The sequence below is a fragment of the Austrofundulus limnaeus genome, unplaced genomic scaffold (assembly GCF_001266775.1).
Source record: "Austrofundulus limnaeus strain Quisiro unplaced genomic scaffold, Austrofundulus_limnaeus-1.0 Scaffold615, whole genome shotgun sequence".
In the NCBI taxonomy this organism is placed as follows: domain Eukaryota; kingdom Metazoa; phylum Chordata; class Actinopteri; order Cyprinodontiformes; family Rivulidae; genus Austrofundulus; species Austrofundulus limnaeus.
The window spans coordinates 84,004-89,409 of record NW_013953017.1 but is presented as its reverse complement, the minus strand read 5'-3'; the positions used below and the strand labels follow the sequence as shown (position 1 = coordinate 89,409).

Here is a 5,406-nt window from a genome sequence, read left to right as displayed (position 1 = left end):
ATATAAAGTTATTATGGAGGAAAACCCGTCTGGATAACAGCAGACTGACTGCTCGTAAAATACAGTATACGACAGGTCTGGACCACTCGTAAATTTTGTTCGTATCTGAAAAAATCTTAGAATACGAAAACATTGGTGAATGCCACAAATTCTCCTAAATCACTCGTACGCACAATTTAAGAACAAATCTGTGCGTACGAATGGTTCTTGCATGAGGCCCAATGTTCCTAGGAATGAATCTAGTGCCAGGAGGTCCAGAGCCAGGGTCGGGTTCAGACTGTTGAGCCAGGCGAATCGTGTTCTCGATGTCCCAGGAGAGAGTTCCCACGAAGCAGGAGGTCGGCAAGATGTTAGTGTCTTTATCTGTTTTCTCAGCAGAGGAGACTGATACAGCTGACTTTAAACAATGTTGCAAACAAAAGCTATTCCAGTTCTCGACCCTCTCTTCCTTCCAATTAATGACTGGGTTATGCAGAGACAGCCACGGGAAACCAAAAATAATTTGTGGAGAGGTAGAATCAAAAACCACAAACTCACCCAAAACATGGTAGTTTCCTGACACAATAACGTGCAGGCTGGGGACAAATCTGTTGACCTGGGACAAGAGCTGTCCTATGACGCCGGCGATGGAGCGTGGAGGATCGAGTGGAGATGTGTGGATTTCCAGTTGTTCCACTAAATCACTTGAGATTAGGTTCTGTTCAGCACTAGAGTCCACAAGGGTCGAAATTGGTAGTTTGGTTTGCCCACAAACTATCGTAGCGGGAAGGAAGAAAAAAGAGTTAGGGGAGAAATTGTCCTGTCTTGTCAGCTTCCCCTGTTCTACTGACGAGACGTCCCGTTTTCCCCGTAGCGGACAAGTGGCGACAAAATGTCCCTTGTTGCCACAGTAAATGCACAGTTTAGCAGCAAACTGTCTCTGTCTCTCCTCTGGAGTCAAACGTGTGTGTCCAATTTGCATGGGCTCGGTGGAATTAGCAGCAGCTGTAGCGTTAAAAGGCGGAAACTCACCACTGATGAGGAGAGAGGAGACCCGGGGATTCTGGGAAATGTAGTTTCTCTCTTTCTTTTGTTCTTTCAGTCTATTATCAATACGTATAGACAAAGCGATTAATTCATCCAGGCTTCTGGGTTCATCCCGGGAAGCCAATTGATACTTTAGCTGCTCCAATAAGGAATTTACATAAATGCCGTTTAAAGAGAGTTCCTCCCAGCTGGCCTCCTCGGCAATAATTCGAAAATCCACGGAGTGTTCCGTCGCGGACTTATTACCTTGTTGAAGGTTGATTAACTGCTTTGCTGCCTCCTCCTGCTGGAGGGGATGGTCAAACACATGCTGGAACTCTTGAATGAAACGCTGAGAGGTGAGAGTGTCAGAGGAATTTGCGGAGAGAAACGCTTGAGCCCATCTGAGGGCTTTTCCTTTTAAAGCAGAAACAATATAAGTTACTCTGGCTGAGTGGGTAGAAAAAAATGACGGGGAACGAGCAAAGGCTAACCGACACTGGAGCAAAAACCCGGCACACTGATTTATGTCCCCATCAAAAAACTCAGAAGGTCAGATGTCTGGTTCTCTAGTAGGCATAACAGGTGGGGGAGAGGGAGGCGTGGTAGCTGGAGGTACAACAGGATTAATAGGAACAACGGTATTTAATTTACTATCGAGGGCAGTGATATGTTGAGTGATCTGATCTAATAAAGTTCTGGTTTCCTGTTGTGCTAAATATAACTGATTAAGCTTTCGGTCATGATCAATTATTTTTGATTCGGGTTGATTTGTGGCTCCAAGAGTCTGTCAGTAGTACTGATCACGGTCATATGACTTGGCTGAAGCATTCTATCAGGTTGGCAGGAAGAGGTCGACGTGAGTAAATACTAATGACAAACAGAGACTGAGACGATGGATAAAAAAGTAAGTGATTTTATTTACACAGGTGCATGGATCTGGGAACGGGACCTGAAACAGAGGTTTTGCAAAGGTGAGTAATGGGCAGATCTTCCTGTATAGGTCTTTAGCAGGTGGGCAGTTAGAGAGGTTGCTTACGGGCTGGAGAAGGTGATGAAACTTGGAGGAGTAGGTCCAGAAGGTGAAGTTCCACAGGTGAGTATTTACGGGTGCAGACTTATTTATAGTGTTACGTGGGAGGCAGCGCATGAGATCCTGGTGAGTTGGCTCGAGTTCCAAGGCGGGAGGTTTAACGTGCTGGAGGTCGCTTCTGAAAACAGGCAGGTAACAGGTACACAGGTGAGATAATTTCTTCATCAAAATAACAGGTAGTAGGCTGAGCTCATATCCAAACAGAGGCGATGCTTCAGCAACGAGATGAACTCCAGCACTGCCTTATAAAGCCTGAAGGTGATGAGCTCAACTCAGTGCAGGTGTGGGTGATTAGTGCAGTGCCAAAAACGGGAGGCAGGGGGCGAAAACACCAAAATGCCTCACCTTTGACCTGTGTGCAGGAAGAAGCTCACGAAGGTGTGGTACTGGGTGGTGGTGGAGGGTGATGCCTGCTTAAAACTTTTCAAAGTATTTTTTGCTGCTTTAATCCCTGAGCCTTAAATACTCTGTGTGCCTCTCTTTGTCAAGTCTAATGACAAGGATGAGCATGAGGAGGAGAATGAGGAAGTTTTACTCAATCAGCTCCTCAAACTGTTATTTGTGTATAGTAAACTTTTTTTTTGTAAAGGACATCCACAATTTTTGGTAGACTGTTAGGATTTTTGCCCTGTATGCCCAGTCCTGCCTCTTTTTTTGTTATTTTGCTTTCCACAGTTATTTGCCATGCCAAGTTCTCAATCACCACTCTGCTCCTGTCACAGCCAGTACCAATTACAGATACACAGCTCCCCCTCCCTCATTCAATCAGCTCATTCCACTCACCTGTTCCCCTCAGTATATATTCCTGCTCTCAGCCTTACTTCCCTGCCAGTTTGTCATCAGCCTAGTTCTGTTACTCACCAGCATTCTTGTCCCCATGCCTTGCTATCGCCTTGTGTCTCTGAACCTCTGCCTGTCCTTTGGTCTCTCGATTTTTGCCTCAGCCCCAAACGGATTTGTCCAGCCATCTGTCCTCCTGGTATTGACCCTGGTTCAGTGTCTTGGATTTACGCCTCTCGTCTCTCTCCTTGTCGGCACCACAACAACTCGGACTTCTTGGTGTATGACCCACGCCTGCCTCACGGACTTACGGATTCAGCTTCACCCCTCAAACCTGGTAAATAGAACTCTCTCTCTGATCTCGACCCTTGCCTGTCCCGACTCTGTTTTTGCCCAACGGACCAAAACTGTCACCCAAACCTTACGTTGAAAACATTGCCTGGAACCAGAAACATCTGGACTCTATCAGTGTTTCCTGTCGGACCACTTCAGTAAAACCAGGTCAGTGGTCTTAGTTACTTTGAGTTTATTCATCCAATCTTGCCTTGTCACTAACACCTTTTTCTCTGTGTCCAGAAGAAACCAGTCCAGTCCCAGTTTCCTGCCAGACAACCAACATTAATACCCTTTTGTATAATAAATATTTTAAACCAGTTTTTGTGTTCGGCAATTTATCAGAGTTCAAACCAAGGGTCTTAACACAGACAACCAGATTTTGTGAACAGTTTTTCTGGACAGCTTGAAAAATATCTTTGTCTAACCCTTATGTAATTTATATTGCTTTTTTATTGGCATTTAGATCAAATATGGAGAGAAAATGGGAGGAGATCTTTAACCTTCTTTCTGAAGGTTCCTACCCATCAAAATTTACAAGGGGGCAAAGTCTCAGGAAGTTTGCCTCAAAATTTAGCATTCGTGGTAAGGTTTTCATATTTTAAACAGACACAATGTTTTCTATAATGATATAATAATAATGTAAATTCTTTCAATAAAGCTGGGAACCTGTTCTTTGGAGCCTTGCCTCAAAGGAGGGCCATAAAATCGAGAGAAGGCATGGAACCTTTTCAAGGAATTTCATGCTTCACCCATGGGAGGACACACTGGAATTGTGAAAACTCGCAACTCCATGTGTTCCAGATTTTATTGGCCTGGCATGACAGCAGACATAGAAAAATGGGTATGTTGTCACATTCTTAGCAATAGATTTAAGCTGAAATGTCTTCATCTCTAAAACTGAAACTAACATTTTCAAGGTGTCTGAATGTGACAAGTGCCAAAGGGTTGGACCACCACTGAGAATAGAGAAGACATTGGATTGCATCGAGGTAAATGTCCACTGTAAATCCCATAGTTTATTACTCCTAAGCTGTTTCTGTTTATGAACATTTCATCTATCACCAACAGGTGTCACGTGTGTGGGAATTGGTCAGAATCGACCTGACAGGCCTGCTTCCCCAGACATCTTCTGGCTTCCAGTACCTATTGACAGCCACTGACTACTTCTCCAAGTGGGTGTAAGCTTTCCCTCTAGAAACCAAGTCTGCAGAGGAAGTAGCCAAAAACTTGTGCTCCATGATTTATCGGCACGGTTGTCCTGAACGCATCCTTTCAGACCAAGGATGAGAGTTTGTGAATCAAGTAAGCTATTTTTAATACAACTGAAGACATCAATCTATAAAAAAATGTAATCATAATGTGTTTTGTTGTTCTTTTAGATCAACAGCAGACTCTGTGAACTTCTTTCAATTGAGAGTAGTGTCACAGCTGCATATCATCCTCAGACAAACGGGTTGGATGAAAAAACCAATGACAACATTAAACGGTAAAAAATAAATTACAACAGTATATCATGTACAGTATTTAAAAATGTTTGGACAGTCGCTTACCAAAGTAACAAGCACTTTCTTTGGGCTTGGTAAAGTTTGGTAAGAAACTTCACTGATATTTAGTATTTATATATATATTGTTTTATAAATCTGTTCAAAACTACAATCATTAATGATAAGAACTCAAGATTCTAGTATTCCTTATGAAAACATGTGTAACTGTTCTTTCTAGGGCRCTCAGGAAACTTGTTAATGACAGGCAGGATGATTGGGATCGGTTTCTAGAGCCCACTTTGTTTTCGCTGAGGTCAAAAGTGCACACCACAACCAAACACTCACCATTTCTCCTTATGAATGGAAGAGAGGCAACGTTCCCCTCCGAAGTTCCTGTTGAAATACTGGTATGATTATGCTGTTATGGGTTTGAAATGTTATTGTATGGTGGTTTCTGTTAATTAGTGTATGGGGGATATTATGTTAAATTTACTTTTGTTCTTGCTTTTAGCATGTTATGTTATTCCTCAACAAAAACATTATAGGTTGTTTGTGAACACTGACACAGATGTAACTATGATGTGAAAAATGTATTTAAGTTAGTTTTACAATATACAGCATTTTCTTTTGATCAAGGTCTTTTTTTATTAAATTTTTTAAACAAACCACAAAAAAGAACAGACTTACAAAAACACAAAACAAAACACA

The 5,406-nt window shown here is 42.5% G+C and overlaps 1 long non-coding RNA gene across 1 annotated transcript; it reads left to right on the top strand.

Moving 5' to 3' along the window:
- The first annotated feature begins 3,440 nt into the window (after positions 1–3,440).
- On the top strand, positions 3,441–5,061 carry LOC106531279 (uncharacterized). The gene is made up of 6 exons (XR_001311893.1): positions 3,441–3,796; positions 3,873–4,055; positions 4,132–4,203; positions 4,283–4,516; positions 4,594–4,700; positions 4,937–5,061. It is a non-coding gene; the product is annotated as an uncharacterized LOC106531279 (long non-coding RNA).
- The last annotated feature ends 345 nt before the right edge of the window (positions 5,062–5,406 follow it).